The 17,800-nt window shown below is 39.4% G+C and overlaps 1 pseudogene; it reads left to right on the forward strand.

Moving 5' to 3' along the window:
• The window catches only part of LOC133051029 (immunoglobulin superfamily DCC subclass member 3-like), a 58,236-nt pseudogene that overhangs the window by 25,120 nt on the left and 15,316 nt on the right, over window positions 1-17,800 (forward strand).

Below are 17,800 nucleotides of genomic sequence, written 5' to 3' on the forward strand. Positions count from 1 at the left end.
GTAACATAAAGTCACATATATGCCAAAAGTCAAAGAAAATGTAAAACTACAAACCATGCAAACAATAATCAAAAGAAGTCTGGATTAACTATATTAATACGAGAAATGGTAGGCTTCAGAACAATGAATATTACTAAGGATAACAAGAGACATTAAGCAATTATGAAAAATCAATTCTCCAATAACTGTCATGGTTCCTAAATAGCACTTAGTAACAGAGTTTCAAAGTAAATGAAAGAAAAACTGATAGAATTAAAATAAGAAATAAACAATTCCACAATTATAGTTGGAAATATCAACATCTCTTTCCACAATCAATAGAGCAAGTAGATAGAAAAGTAATAAAAGTATAGGAGATTGAATCAACATGTCAACAAATGAACTAAATTGTCATTTATACAGCATAACTATGACATCAAAATAGAAATTCTTTTCAAATACACCTGGGACATTCCAAGATAAATCATATTCTGGGCCATGAAAACCACTAATGAATCTAAAAGACTAGAAAGTCTTTTAGATTATTCAAAGTCTTTTCTTAGACTATAGCATATAATAGCATTAATACAAAAGTTATATTTGATAAGCTTAAAATATTTGGGGATTAAATAATTTATGTCAAATCACTGAAGGGTTAAAAAGAAAGTAACAAGGGAAGTTATAAAATATTTTAAATTGCATAGAAGTGAAAGCACTATATAACAAAAATGTGGAAAATAGCAGAAGCAGTGATTAAAGGGAAATTTATAATATTAAATACTTAGTAAAGAAGAACAGTGTTAAATAAATGATCTAAGCTCCCAACTTAAGGAACTAGGAATAGAAGAATAAGTTAAATTTTAAAAGAAAAGAGAGTGAATACAAACAGGAAAAGCAAATATTAAAAGAACAGAAAGGAATAAAATTAGGTGGATGGGTCCAAGATGGCAGCATAGGAAGATCCTGAAGGCATCTCTTCCCATGGACACACCAGATCTACAGCTACATGTGAATTATTCACCTCTGAAAAAGATCCAGAAAAAAATAGATGAACTGCTTCTTCACAAGAAACGGATAAAGGACCACATCAAGACAAAGGAAAGACAGTCTCACTGTGAACCCCTGGTGCGGTGACACATTATATAAAATATGGAGGGATCTCACCAGTCTGGTGCTTCCCCTGGAGGAGTGAGGGGTTGATGCTCTTGGAATCTGTAGTAGAGAAATGAAACCCCAAAATATCTGCCTTAGGAAACCAACAGAACTAAAATTCAAAGGGCTTCCTTGATGGCTCAGTAGATAATCTGCCTGCAGTGTAGGAGACACGGGCTCAATCCTTGGGTTGGGAAGATCCCTTGGAGGAGTAAACGGCAGCGTACTCCAATATTCTTGCCTGGAGAAGCCCACGGACAGAGGAACCTGGCGGGCTATAGTCCACAGGGTCGCGAAGAGTCGGACATGACTGAGTGACTAAGCACACACAGAAACACTTTAAGAAATTGAGACCCTCTCTTTAAAGGGCTCACGTGCAGTCCCACTTACTCTGAGATCCAGTGAGAAAATAGCTTGAAAGCTTCTAGACTCTATGTGGGGCTTCCCTGGTGGCTCAGACGGTAAAGCGTCGAAGGAAACTCATCCAAAAGTATCTGCTGAGGATCAAGGGGTAGTTGAAACTCTCCTGGGAGACGGATACTGGCAGATGCCATTATTTCACTCTCTACCTGCCCTACTAGCAGAGCTAAGTGAGCTCAGAGGTGACACCATTTCACAGCCTTGCTAAGACATAGAGAGGCGATGGGTTGGGATGCTATCCCACTGCCTTAAAAAGCTGGAGAGTACCCACAGATGCAACAACCCCCCAATTCCTTGTTGGGACTGATCAGTCATAGCATTTTCCTCCTTCCAGCCCAAAATTCGCATGTGCATAGGGAAGTACTAACCCACCAATGAAACTCATAGGTGTGCACAGTCAAGGTACGTTCCTGCAGCCTTTCTGACCTAGTGAATGCCCTTGTCCCCTGTACTCCCCGCTGCCTAGCTAAAAGCACGGGCACATCCCATCCACACAGAAGACACTTGATTGCCTTGATTACTTGGTGGCCAAGGGGGGGACGTTTTCCAGTTGCCCAGACTGTAACAATCAGAAAGACAGTGCTTGGCAGGCCTTCATCCCCAGGGTATCACACACAGCTGACTGAAACATAACTCCTGTTTTCCTGTAAAATAAATAAATAAATAATGAAACAATGAAAGGCCTGTTTATACAGCCTAGAGCTGTAGCCTAAGTTAGAGGCTTCAGCTTTCCCATACATCCAGAGACTAAGAATGTATTCTAGAATGTAAGCAGTAAGATATCATCCTTGTGCACCCCTGTGGCCTTACTACAGCTAAAAATAGTTCTCCCAGAAAGGAGCTTATATATATATATATGTTTGGTGTCACAGTTTTTTATCAGTGTCATCCAGTAGACACCTCCAGATTTCCTGGACTGGAGGCCAGTAGGGATTACAATTGAAATCCCATAGGACTGTACATTTACGGCTTTCCATCATCTGAAACTAGCTGCTTAATGTGCATCCTCTTCATGGTCAAATGACAGGGCTCAGTGCACCCTCAATAAGAGGGGCATATCAGAACTAACATAGTTTAGATGTTCACAAAGGTCTCTAAAGACAAACACGAACATGGGCAGGGTTGAACAAGGCATTTTATCTCCTGCACAAGGTCACTCTTTCAAGAATAAGACAGGTAGCTTTTTGCCTAATATAGAGACACAAAAACAGAGAATCAAGCAAAATAAGGGAACAGGATAACATTCCAAAAGAAAAAAAAAAAAAACTTGATACAGAGATAAGTAATAAAAATTTGATAAAAAATTAAAAGCAGTGATCACAGGGATGCTCAAAAAACTTGGGAGAAGATGACAGTAACACAGTGAGAACTTCAACAGAGGACAGAAAACATAAAAAAGTACAAAACATGTTGCAGAGCTGACAAATAACTGAGCTGAAAAACAGAGGGGTTCAAAATCAGACTGTGTGAAGGAGAACAGAGCACTGAGCTGGAAGACAAAAAAATACAGTTAATTCAGGCACAGCAGTAAAAAGATAAAATAATTTTTTTAAAATAAAGATAACTCATGGGGCCTATAAGATAGTATGCAGTGGAATAATATCAGCATTTAATTCAGTTCATTTCAGTCGCTCAGTCGTGTCCGACTCCTTGCAACTCCATGAATCGCAGCACGCCAGGCCTCCCTGTCCATCACCAACTCCCGGAGTTTACTCAAACTCATACCCATCAAGTCGGTGATGCCATCCAGCCATCTCACCCTCTGTCGTCCCCTTCTCCTCCTGCCCCCAATCCCTCCCAGCATCAGGGTCTTTTCCAACAAGTCAACTCATTGCATGAGGTGGCCAAAGTATTGGAGCTTCAGCTTCAGCATCAGTCCTTCCAGTGAACACCCAGGACTGATCTCCTTTAGGATGGACTGGTTGGATCTCCCTGCAGTCCAAGGGACTCTCAAGAGTCTTCCCCAACATCACAGTTCAAAAGCATCAATTCTTTGCAACTCGGCTTTCTTTATAATTCACTCTCACATCCATACATGAGCACTGGAAAAACCATAGCCTTGACTAGATGGACCTTTGTTGGCAAAGTAAGGTCTCTGATTTTTAATATGCTATCTAGGTTGGTCAAAACTTTCCTTCCAAGGAGTAAGCGTCTTTTAATTTCATGGCTGCAATCACCATCTGCAGTGATTTTGGAGCCCAGAAAAATAAAGTCTGACACTATTTCCAATGTTTCCCCTTCTATTTCCCATGAAGTGATGGGACCGGATGCCATGATCTTAGTTTTCTGAATGTTGAGCTTTCAGCCAACTTTTTCACTCTCCTCTTTCACTTTCGTCAAAAGGCTTTTTAAATCCTCTTCACTTTCTGCCATAAGGGTTGTGTTATTTGCATATCTGAGGTTATTGATATTTCAACATTGATATATTGATATTTCATATATTGATATGATATGAAATATTGATATATCAATATTTCAATATTGATATATTTTGATTCCAGCTTGTGCTTCCTCCAGCCCAGCGTTTCTCATGATGTACTCTGCATATAAGTTAAATAAGCAGGGTGACAATATACAGCCTTGACGTACTCCTTTTCCTATTTCGAACCAGTCTGTTGTTCCATGTCTTGTTCTAGCTGTTGCTTCCTGACCTGCATACAAGTTTCTCAAGACGCAGGTCAGGTGGTCTGGTATTCCCATCTCTTTCAGAATTTTTCACAGTTTACTGTGATCCGCAGAGTCAAGGCTTTGGCATAGTCAATAAAGCAGAAATAGATGTTTTTCTGGAACTCTCTTGCTTTTTCGATGATCCAGTGGATATTGGCAATTTGATCTTTGGTTCCTCTGCCTTTTCTAAAACCAGGCTGAACATCTGGAAGTTCTCGGTTCACATATTGCTGAAGCCTGGCTTGGAGAATTTTGAGCATTACTTTACTAATGTGTGAGATTATTACAATTGTGCGGTAGTTTGAGCATTCTTTGGCATCACCTTTCTTTGGTATTAGAATGAAAACTGACCTTTTCCAACCACTGCTGAGTTTTCCAATTTTGCTGGCATATTGAGTGCAGCACTTTCACAGTATCATCTTTCAGGATTTGAAATAGCTCAACTGGAATTCCATCACCTCCACTAGAATGATGCTTTCTAAGGCCCACTTGAATTCACATTCCAGGATGTCTGGCTCTAGGTGAGTGATCACACCATTGTGATTATCTGGGTCATGAAGATCTTTTTTGTACAGTTCTTCTGTGTATTCTTGCCACCTCTTAATATCTTCTGCTTCTGTTAGGTCCATACCATTTCTGTCCTTTATCAAACCCATCTTTGCCTGAAATGTTCCCTTGGTATCTCTAATTTTCTTGACGAGATCTCTAGCCTTTCCCCATTCTGTTGTATTCCTCTGTTTCTTTGCATTGATCGCTGAGGAAGGCTTTCTTATCTCTCCTGGCTATTCTTTGGAACTCTGCATTCAAGTGGGAATATCTTTCCTTTTCTCCTTTGCTTTTCACTTCTCTTCATTTCACAGCTATTTGTAAGCCTTCCTCAGACAACCATTTTACCTTTTTGCATTTCTTTTCCATGGGGATGGTCTTGATCCCTGTCTCCTGTACAATGTCATGAACCTCCGTCCATAGTTCATCAGGCACTCTGCCTACCAGATCTCTAGTCCCTTAAATCTATTTCTCACTTCTACTGTACAGTCATAAGGGATTTGATTTAGGTCATACCTGAATGGTCTAGTGGTTTTCCCTACTTTTTTCAATTTAAGTCTGAATTTGGCGATAAGGAGTTCATGATCTGAGCCACAGTCAACTCCTGGTCTTGTTTTTGCTAACTGTATAGAGCTTCTCCATCTTTGGCTGCAAAGAATATAATCAATCTGATTTTGGTGTCAACCATCTGGTGATGTCCATGTGTAGAGTCTTCTCTCGTGTTGTTGGAAGAGGGTATTTGTTATGACCAGTGCGTTCTCTTGGCAAAACTCTATTAGCCTTTGCCCTGCTTCATTCCGTACTCCAAGGCCAAATTTCCCTGTTTCTCCAGGTGTTTCTTGACTTCCTACTTTTGCATTCCAGTCCCCTATAATGAAAAGGACATCTTTTTTGGGTGTTAGTTCTAAAAGGTCTTGTAAGTCTTCATAGAACCATTCAACTTCAGCTTCTTCAGCGTTACTGTTTGGGGCATAGGCTTGGATTACTGTGATGTTGAATGGTTTGCCTTGGAAATGAACAGAGATCATTCTGTCATTTTTTAGATTGCATCCAAGTACTGCATTTCGGATTCTTTTGTTGACTGTGGTGACTACTCCATTTCTTCTAAGGGATTCCTGCCCACAGTAGTAGATATAATGGTCATCTGAGTTAAATTCACCCATTCCAGTCCATTTTAGTTTGCTGATTCCTAGAATGTCAACATTCACTCTTGCCATCTCCTGTTTGACCACTTCCAGTTTGCCTTGATTCATGGGCCTAACATTCCAGGTTCCTATGCAATATTGCTCTTTACAGCATTGCACCTTGCTTCTATCACTAGTCCCATCCACAACTGGGTATTGTTTTTGGCTCCATCCCTTCCTTCTCTGGAGTTATTTCTCCACTGATTTCCAGTAGCATTTTGGGCACCTACCGACCTGGGGAGTTCACCTTTCAGTATCCTATCTTTTTGCTTTTTCATACTGTTCATGGGGTTTTCAAGGCAAGAATACTGAAGTGGTTTGCCACTCCCTTCCCCAGTGGACCACATTCTGTCAGACTTCTCCACGATGACCGGTCCGTCTTGGGTGGCCCCATACGGCATGCATTAGAGGTGTCCAAAAAGAGAAAAGAGAAGGGGGCAGACAACTTATTTGAAGACATAGTGGTTGAAAACTTTCTCAATGAAGGGAAAGAAAACAGATAACCAGATAGAGGAAGCACAGAGGGTTTCAAATAAAATTGACACCAAGACAGATCACAATTAAAATATGAAATTAAAGTAAAGAAAGAATCTGAAAAGTAGTAAGAGAAAAACAGATTGTTACATAAAAAAGAGAATTCTCAGCATATTTCTCAGCAGAAATTTTGCAGGCTAGAGGGAGTGGCATGACATATTCAAAGTGCTGAAAAGAAAGCATGTGGATAAATAAACTTCCAACTGAAAATGCTCTACCTAGCAAGGTTACCGTGTATCCCAGGTAGCTCAGCTGGTAAAGAATCCGTTGCCTGCAATGCAGGAGACCCCGGTTGGATTCCTGGGTCAGGAAGTTCCCCTGGAGAAGGGACAGGCTATAAACTCTAGTATTCTTGGGCTTCCCTAGTGGCTCAGAATCTGCCTGCAATGTGGGAGACCTGGATTCGATTCCTGGGTTGGGAAGATCCCCTATAGGAGGGCATGGCATCCCCCTCCATTATTCTTGCCTGGAGAATCCCCATGGACAGAGAAGCCTGGTGGGCTACTGTCTATGGAATCACAAAGAGTTGGTCACGACTGAGTGACTAAGCACACACACAGAGCAGGCTCGGAATTAAAGGAGAGACAAAGAGTATTCTGGACAAGCAAAAACTAAAGGAGTTCACTACTGTAGATCAGACTTACAAAAAAAATGTTAAAGGGGCTTCTTCAATATGAAATGAAATAGCAGTACTTAATTATAATAAAATATATGAAAGTAAAATCCTGCCTGGTAAAAGTAAATGAATATATAATAAAGTACTGGATTGATCACTTATAAAGCTACTATCAAGGTTAAAAAATAAAATCAGTAAAGTTAATTAAAACTACAGTAATGTCCAAGGGATAAACAAAATAAAAAGATATAAAATGTGACATGAAAAAGCATAAAACAAGAGGAGTAAAAACGTAGAATTTTGGAGTGTGTTTAAATTTAAGTTGATATCAACTTAAAATAGACTGCTAAATACATGGGATGAAAAATGTGAACATCACCATAACCACAAGGCAAAAAGTTATAGTAAATACACAAAAATTTGAGAAACAAATCTAAATAAAACACTAAGGAAAGTCATCAAACAAGAAGGGAAGATAAAAAGAAAGGAAGAGAGAGAAACTACAAAAATAGCCAGAAAAAAATTTTTAAAATGGTGATAAGTACACATTTCTTAAAAATTACTTTAAATCTTGATTCCACTTTGAGTCATCCAACTTTGCATTTCACACGATATACTCTGCAGAGATATTAAACAAGCAGGGTGGAAACACAGTCTTGACACACTCCTTGCCCAATTTTGAACCAGTCTGGTGCTCCATGTCCAATTAACTGTTGTTTCTTGACATGCATACAGGTTTCTCAGGAGACAGGTAAGGTGGTCTGGTATTTCCTTCTCTTTAAGAATTTTCCATAGTTTGTTGTGATCCACACAGACGAAGGCTTTAGCATAGTCAATGGAGCAGAAGATATTTTCTAGAACTCCCTTGCTTTCTCCATGATCTAACAAATATTTGCAGTTTGATTTCTGGCTCCCCTGTCTCTTCAAAACCCAGTTTATATACCTGGAAGTACTTGACTGAATTACTGCTGAAGCCTAACTTGAAGGATTTGAGGCATAACCTTGTTAGCATGACAAATCAGTGCTACTGTATAGTACTTTGAATATTCTTTGGCATTGCCTTTCTTGGGGAAAGGAATGAAAATTGACCTTTTCCAGTCCACGACCACTGCTGAGTTTTTCAAATTCGCTGAAATATACAGTGCAGTAATTTAACAGCATCGTCTTTTAGGATTTGAAGTAGCTCAGCTGGAATTCCATTACTTCCACTAGCATTGTTCATAGTAATGCTTCCTAAGGTCCTCTTGACTTCATACTCCAAGATGTTTGCTTCTAGGTGAGTGACCACACCATCGTGGTTATCCGGATCATTTAAATTGTTTGTTCATAGTTCTTCTGTGTATTCTTGCCACTTCTTCTTAATCTCTTCTGTTTCTGTTAGGTCCATACTATTTCTGTCCTTTATCATGCCCGTCTTTGCATGAAATGCTCCCTTGACATCTCCAGCTTTCTTGAAGAGATGTCTAGTTTTTACCATTCCATTGTTTTCCTCTATTTCTTTATATTGTTCATTTCAGAAAGCCTTCTTATGTCTCCTTTCTTTTCTCTGGAACTCGACATTCAGTTAGGTATATCTTTCCCTTTCTCCCTTGCCTTTTGCTTCCCACAGTGTGTATCAATGGGGCTTTCATAACTCAATGAAGCTATCAGACATGCTATGCGGAGCCACCCAAAATGGACAGGTCATAGTGAAGAGATCTGACAAAAAGCCGTCCGCTGGAGAATGAAGTTGCAATTCACTCAAGTATTCTTAACTGGAAAATCCTGTGGACAATATGAAAAAGCAAAGAGATATGACACCGGAAGATCAGCCTTTCAGGTCAAAATGTATCTGCTATGCTACTGATGAAGAGTGGAGGGAAATTACTCCCTCCCTATTTCAGGGAAATAGCTCCAGAAGGAATGAAGCAGCATGGCCAAAGCAGAAATGATGTGTGGTTGTGCCTGGTGATGAAAGTAAAGTCCAGTGTTGTGAAGAACAATATCGCATAGGAAACTGTGATGTTAGGTCCATGAATCAAGGCAAATTGGATGTGATTGAGCAGAAGATGGCAAGATTGAGCATAGATGTTTTAGGAATCAGTGAACTAAATAGCTGGAAATGGGAGAATTTCAGATGACCATTGTATTTTCAACTGTGGGCAAGAATTCCTTAGAAGAAATGGAGCAGCACTCATAGTCTAAAAAAGAGCCCAAAATGTAGTATTTGAGTGAAATCTCAAAAACAATGGAATGGTCTCAGTTCAGTTTCAAGGCAAACCATTCAACATTAATCCAAGTCTATGCCCCAACCACTAATGCTGAAGAAGCTGAATGAAGTTCACTGGTTCTATGAATTCTTACAACACTTTCTAGAATGAACACCAAAAAAAAGAGAAAGATATTCTTTTCATCATAGGGGGTTGGAATGTAAAGGTAGGAAGTCAAGAGATACCTATAATAACAGGCAAATTTGGCCTTTTAGTACAAAATGAGTCATGGCAATGGTTAACAGAGTTTTGTCAAGAAAACGTGCTGGTCATAGCAAACACCTTTTTCTAACAACTCGTGAGACAATTAAATATGGACATCTTCAGATAATCAATCCTGAAATCAGATTGATTGTGTTCTTTGCAGCCAAAGATGGGAAACTGTATTCAGTCAACAAAAACAAGACCTGGAATTGACTGAGGCTCAGATCATGAGCTCCTCATTTAAAATGTCAGACTTAAATTTAAGAAAGCAGGGAAAAGCACTAGGCCATTCGGGTATGACCTAAATCAAATACCTGATTATTATACAATGCAGGTTATGAATAGATTCAAAGGATTAGATCTGGGAATCAGAGTGCCTGGAGAACTGTGGTGGAGATTCATAACACTGTAGAGGAAGCAGTGACCAAAGCCATCTCTTCTGACAACAATGTTATAAACCTAGAAATCTATTACAAGAAAAGGAAAAAAAAAAAAAACTAGAAAACCTGCAAATATGTAGGATTTAAACAAGTTACTGCACAAATACTGGGTCATAAAAATTTTAATGAAAAAATTAGAAAATATATAGAGACAAATGTAAACAGAAATATTGCCAACTAAAATCTGTGGGAAACAGAAAAAGTGGTTCTAAGGGATAAATTGAAGCAATACAGGCATACATCAAGATATAAGAAAAAGACCTTAAATGATAGTAAATAAGGGAACTAGAAAAGAACAACAAAGCCCAAAATTAGTGCAAGGATGGAAAAAGTAATGATCACAGCAAATAAATAAGTAAATGAAATAAAGACAAAAAAGACAATAAACAAGATCAACTAAGGTAAGACTTAGTTCTTTGAAAAGATTTTAAAAAATAGCAAAAGTTTAGCTAGGCTCAACAAGAAAAATCAGAGGATTCAAGTAAAATATTTCAGAAAGAAAAGTTGTAACTGATAACACAACTATACAAACAATCATAGGAGAAAGTTATAAGCAATTATATCCTATGCCTAGGATAAATAAATTCTGAGAAACAAAAAATCTTCTAAGACTGTATCATGAAGTAATAGAAAATCCAAGGAGATTGATTATTAGTAAAGAGATTGAAACAGTAATTAAAAAAAAAAACTAATCAAAAGTTCAGAAACCAAGGACATTACTGGTAAATTCTATCAAACATTCAAGATGAAGAACAAAGGCAGAGTGGTTATATAATGTGTCCAAGTCCATATGACCAGAAGTTGTGGGGCTGGGGTACAAGCTCAGAGTCTCAATCCAAAGTTTTTACCACAGGATATTCACCAAAAGAATTCCCTGTGAACTTGCTAATGATTTCTACTATTCAGATGTGCCACTAATTTTGGAAATCTGTGTTATACAGACTTGCAATCTATAGTTGCAGAGTCCTCTTACGGGACTTTCCTGTGCCCCATTTGAGCACTACTGCCTTTAGAATATCTTCCAAATACTCCATCAGACCTGCTTTTACAAGCATTGTGCCCATGGGCCACAAGCACATTCCTGGTGCTTGGTTTAATGTCATACTTTTAATGTGCTAAAATTTGCACTAATTTTACAAAAGGCATTTCACATTCTCGTTTTGCACTGGGCCCTACACATTATATAACCAGTTCTGTGTGTCTCATAAGCCCTTCTATCTTTGCTTTATCAGTACTCGGAATAGGATCTTCCCTTTCCTGTTTCTTTGGAGTCAGAGATAAAAAGTAAAGTGGTATTCTACTATGTTATTTTAACTCAAATTCAAAAGTTTAAATCGTTTCTTTTTGGCCAGAAAATTTTAGGTGAGGATTCATGTGAGAGTGGTTTTATTCCAGAGATCTTGCTCTTTTCACTTTACCATGATGCTATCCTAAATAAGGTCTTTCTAGGTAGCTCAGTGGGTAAAGAATCAGCTTGTAACGCAGGAGATGCAGTAGACATGGCTTTGACCCCTTGGTGGGGAAGATATCCTGGAGGAGAGCATGGCAACTGACTTCAGTATTCTTGCCTCAAGAATCCCATGGATAGAGGAGCCTGGTGGGCTACAGTCCACGGGGTCACAAAGGATCAGACATGGTTGAAGCAACTGAGCACACGTATCCTAATGAAGACCTTGTAGAATTTAAAATGAACTCTGGAAAAATATCCACATTAAAATAACATATACAGTCAAGTCATGGTTTTGAGTGGGATGACTGACTGAGTACACACAGATGTCTTTCCAATCCCACCACATAGAGATGCTGAAAATTAAAATGACAAAAATCATTACATCACTGAACTTGAAAGATATGCAAGAAAAACCTGTCTGAACTAGATAATAAAAAAGGGAGTGATGGCTGCACCCAATGCCATGAAATTCCAGATGTTCAAGCTGGTTTTAGAAAAGGCAGAAGAATCAGAGATCAAATTGCCAACATCCCCTGGATCATTGAAAAAGCAAGAGAGTTCCAGAAAAACATCTATTTCTACTTTAATGATTATGCCAAAGCCTTTGATTGTGTGGATCACAATAAACTGTGGAAAATTCTGAAAGAGATGGGAATACCAGACCACCTGACCTGCGTCTTGAGAAACCTATATGCAGGTCAGAAAGCAACAGTTAGAACTGAACATGGAACAACAGACTGGTTCCAAATAGGAAAAGGAGTACGTCAAGGCTGTATATTGTCACCCTGCTTATTTAACTTATATGCAGAGTACATCATGAGGAATGCTGGGCTGGAAGAAGCAGAAGCTGGAATCAAGATTGCTGGGAGAAATATCAATAACCTCAGATATGGAGATGACACCACCCTTATGGCAAAAAGTGAAGAGGAACTAAAGAGCCTTTTGATGAAAATGAGAGAGGAGAGTGAAAAAGTTGGCTTAAAGCTCAACATTCAGAAAACTAAAATCATGGCATCCGGTCCCAACACTTCATGGGAAATAGATGGGGAAACAGTGTAAGACTTTATTTTTCTGGGCTCCAAAATCACTGTAGATGGTGATTGCAGCCATGAAATTAAAAGATGCTTGCTCCTTGGAAGAAAAGTTATGACCAACCTGCTACTGCTAAGTCACTTCAGTCGTGTCCGACTCTGTGCAATCCCATCCCTGGGATTCTCCAGGCAAGAACACTGGAGTGGGTTGCCATTTCCCTCTCCAATGCATAAAAGTGAAAAGTGAAAGTGAAGTGGCTCAGTCATGTCTGATTCTTCGCGACCCCATGGACTGCAGCCTACCAGGCTTCTCCGTCCATGAGATTTTCCAGGCAAGAGTACTGGAGTGGGGTGCCATTGCCTTCTCCATATATGCTGACCAACCTAGACAGCATATTAAAAAGCAGAGACATTACTTTGTCAACAAAGGTCTGTCTAGTCAAGGCTATGGTTTTTCCAGTGCTCATGTATGGATGTGAGAGTTGGACTATAAAGAAAGCTGAGTACCGAAGAATTGATGCTTTTGAACTGTAGTGTTGGAGAAGACTCTTGAGAGTCCCTTGGACTGCAAGGAGATCCAACCAGTCCATCCTAAAGATCAGTCCTGGGTGTTCACTGGAAGGATTGATGCTGAAGCTGAAACTCCAATACTTTGGCCACGTCATGCGAAGAGTTGACTCTTTGGAAAAGACCCTGATGCTGGGAGGGATTGGGGCAGGAGGAGAAGGGGATGACAGAGGATGAGATGGCTGGATGGCATCACCAACTCGATGGACATGAGTTTAGGTGGACTCTGGGAGTTGGTGATGGACAGGGAGGCCTGGCGTGCTGCAATTCATGGGGTCACAAAGAGTCGGACATGACTGAGTGACTGAACTGAACTGAAATGGATCATGAAAAACTCTAAGAATCTAAAGGAAATGCTAGAGATAAAAAATATATGTATAAATAATGTCTTGAATGTACTTCTCATTATGTTTAATTAGGGGAAGTAAAGAATTAGGGAACTTTAAGATATATCAGTAGAATTTTCTCAAACTAACAAAACATGTAAAAAAGGATTAAATAAATAGAAACAGAAAATGCTAGAAGAGTGAGACAATTACAAGGAGTGGAACAGATATATAGTGGGAATATAAGAATAACACAGAACAAAAGGAACAGAGGAAATATTAGAAAGAAAAATTGTTGAGAATTTTCTAAGCTAATAATAGACACCAAATAATATTAAAAAAAAATCTCAGATAATATCAAAGACAATAAATATATTTTTAAAAATCTATATGTTGGCATATTTTATTCAAACTGCAGAAAACCAAAGACAAAGGGAAACTCTAGAAAGAAGTCAGAGAAGAGAAAACATTTTCCATGGAACACCTTACTGGGGAACAGGGATAAGAATTACATCACATTTTTCTTTAAAACTCATTAAAGCAAAAGGAAAGCGGAGAAAATCTTTAACATGCTGAAGGAAAGCCAAAACACCAACCTAGAATTTTTTTTTTAATCTAGCAAATTATCCTCCAGATAAAGACATTCTCAGACAAATAAAAAATGAGGACTTTTTTTTTTTTTTTTTTGCCAACAGAACTCTCTCACAGGAAATGTTAAGAGAATTTCTTCTCTGAGAAGTAAGATGATATATGTTAGACATGTATATAGGCTTCCCAGGTAGTGCTAGTGATAAAGAACCCACCTGCCACTTCAGGAAACATAAGAAACATCGGTTCAGTCCCTGGGTCATGAAGATCCCCTGGAGGAGGGCATGGTAACCCTTTCCAATATTCTTGCCTGGAGAATCCCGTGGACGGAGGAGCCTGGAGGGCTACAGTCCATAGGGTTGCAAACAGTCAGACTTGACTGAAGGAACTTACCACGCATATATATATATGTATAATGTTCTTCATTTAGATATATAGGAAAAACATTAGTGAATAAATGAAAGGAAGAATGTTCCAGAATAAATGAAAGTAAAATAAAATATTTTCTTTTTTTTTGTTCCTTATGACTCTAAAGTTTGTTCGAGTAGTAATAACGACAAAGCTTTTGGTGATTACAGCCTGTGGATCCATGCAGTGACTGACAGCGGTGGGCCACAGTCCCTAGCGAGTGTCCATGGCCTCTTAGGCATCAGACGCACAGTGAGCAAGCTGGTGGCGTTACACCTGGTGCTCTCCATCGCTTGCTTACTGCTAAGCTGGTCCCTGGTGCCGGAAAGCCTGGAGACCACTGTTGTAAGCCAACCACGGAATACATTTTTTAAATGAAGAATACTTTATCTTGTAGGAAAGGGAAGAATATTGAATTATGTGAAAAGATCAATGTGGGAACTTTACTGGAGATAAAGTGGCTATGGCTTGGTGTTCCCAATGCCAGGGGTCCAGGTTTGATCCCTGGTCATGGAATTAGACCCCAGGTACTACAACTAAATATCCCAAGTGCCTCAACTAAGACCAGACTCAGTCAGAATAAAAAAGGAAACAAAACAACGTGGGCCCCTGGGGGTGGGTACCTACTTGTGTGCCAGCCCGCTGGAGAGTAAGGATGGGTCCCACACAGATGTCTGTGTGATCTGGGTGGCCCAGGCCTTGTGACAGCCATTGGTAGGCAGGCAAGCCCAAGTCCATAGGTGAGTAGGAAGATTCCAAAATGGCTCAAACCAGGTTGTCATAGTAGAACAATCTCCCTAAAATGGCTGCCATCAACATCTCTCCTCCCAAAGGGAGTTCAGTTTCCTCCTGTCTCTTCAGGACGCTCTCTAAGACCAGCAGGTAGGTCTGGCTCAGGCTTCTTTCAAACTTCTTCTCGTCCCCTGGGACTCAAAGTCTGTGTGCCTTTTAAGAAGAAAACTTGTTTCCTACTGATTGCCCTCTTGGTCTTTCATACACAAGCCCTTCTGGCCTGTAAGCCAGATGTTCTGTGGGCTGGTCTTTTTGGTGAAGGATCCCCAGGCTGGTGAGTCTGATGTGGAGCTTGGACAACTCATTCCTTGGGAGGACTCAGAGGTTTGGAATATTCCTCCAATTTGTAGGTCATCTGCCTATGAGTGTGTGTTCTGACTCTGATACCTCTCCACCCATTGTACCTCAATTGTTTTGGTTCCTTTTTAAGTCTTTAGTTGTGGAAAATATTTCCTGCTGGTCTTCAAGTTGTTCTCATAGGTAGCTGCTCTGTAAGAAGTGTAATCTGGATGTGTTTGTAGGAGGAAGTGAGCACAGAGTCTTCCTCACCTGCCACTGAGGTCTGCCACCTGTCTCCAAAATTCTTTGTTTTATTAAAGTATGCTTCAAGAGCAAGTCTAAATAAAAGTATATTCTGACAAAACTCCAGATTTGCCCTTCTTGGAAGAATTACTAAAGGGTATATTTCAATCATGAGTAAATTAAACCCAGAAAACAGAGGCTGGATGCAAGCATTAATGCAGGAAAATATTAGCAACTGTAAATAAAAAATTGCAGTGCCTCAAGCTTGTTTTATCAACATAATAGTAAAAGCCATTCTTTCTCATCCTTTCAGTGTAACAAACACCATGATTTAACTTTTATTTAAATTTTATATGTCTAGAATATGGTAGACTTTGGATATGTGAATATACACACTTGAAAAACTAGTTTGTTATTTTCCTATATCATTAGATACTACCAACTTTATATTAAGCTCCTGTGCAGAGCAGAAGCTATCCAGAAGACTGAATATTATTCAAATACATGTGTTCTTTTGTTTATACTGTCATATCGCACCAGCAAGTTTTGTCCCTACCGGCTAGTTGTGACAAACTGGTAATGGCCCCCACTGTCTGGGCATATTAACTGTAGCAGAAAGGGTGCTCAACTTAGGTCAAACAGGCAGCATGGTGAGTCATTTTCTTTGGCACTATAGAAGATTTGTCAAGAATAAACAGAAGGCAGCCATAAAGACACTTCTTCCCAGATGTGCTTGCATATGGGTTGAGCAGCACATATTGAAAATACTTTAATTATTATCTAACAAAGAAAATTAATTACTCTACAGCCTTGAGGACATCTTGGAGGTAGAAAAAGCCTGGAGGGTTGTGACATAGTTTTGCAATCTCCTCCAGCCCTTCTCTAATGAAGATGTAGTCTCTGGTGCCCTTATAAATCTCCATTTTCTGAGTTACTTCAAAATCAGTTCTAGTCTGAAAATAATCAGACCACAGATTTGTTTTTAATCTAATTTAGTTTAAGCCTATAAGCGTATATTGCCAAGGTTTATCTTCAAATTCTGAATGAGGCACTCTATGTTGACGTTGTTGAGTCACTGAATCATGTCTGACTCCTTGCAACCCCATGGACTGCAACACACCAGGCTCTCCTGTCCTTTATTATCTTCTGGAATTTACTCAGATTCATGTAAATTGACTCGGTGATGATATTTAACCATCTCATCTGCCACCCTCTTCTCCTTTTGCCCTCAATCTTTCCCAGTATCGGGGTCTTTTCCGATGAGTCAACTCTTTGTATCAGGTGGCCAAAGTATTGCTTGGTAAAGAATCTGCCTGCAATGCAGGAGACCCTGGTTTGATTCCTGGGTGGGGAAGATCCGCTGGAGAAGAGACAGGCTACCCACTCCAGTACTCTTGGGCTTCCATGTGGCTCAGCCGGTGAAGAATCCACCTACAATGAGGGAGACCTGGGTTCGATCCCTGGGTTGGGAAGATCCCCTTCAAGAAGGGAAAGGCTACCCACTCCAGTATTCTGGCCTGGAGAAGTCCATGAACTCTATAGTCCATGGGGTTGCAAAGAGTCAGACACGACTGGGCAACGTACACTTCAGCTTCAGCATCAGTCATTCCAGTGAATATTCAGGGTTGATTTTCTTCAGAATTGGCTAGCTTGATTTACTTTTAGATGTCTCAAAAAAAAAAAAAAAAAAAAAATCAGAAACAAAAACATGAGGAGAAACAGCAAGAAACAAAGACTAAGGGTGTGTTAAGGAGATAGCTGTTTGGGACAAGTCTAGTTCTGGTTCCACTGTGAACTCAATAAGGGTCTCCAGGGAATTTATTTAATTTTTTTCTACTCAGTCTTCTTATGTGTTACAAGTGAAAAATAATAGCTTCTTTAGTCATTTCATAGCATATGTTGAGAGTCCAATTAGTAATTTAAAAAAAAAAAAAGTTTTTGAATGTGTGAATTATCATATGAATGTCATCATCATCATTACACTTATTTTGCTAATTAATATGTCTTGGAAGAGGTTAAGTTTCCCAGTGGTTTAGTAGCCATGACAGCCTCATTTTCATTATTTCATTTTACTGACTGCCTCAAAGACTCTTGCATAAGGGTTCATGCACAGATAGAAATATAA

This window comes from Dama dama, chromosome 33, assembly GCF_033118175.1.
Source record: "Dama dama isolate Ldn47 chromosome 33, ASM3311817v1, whole genome shotgun sequence".
Lineage (NCBI taxonomy): Eukaryota > Metazoa > Chordata > Mammalia > Artiodactyla > Cervidae > Dama > Dama dama.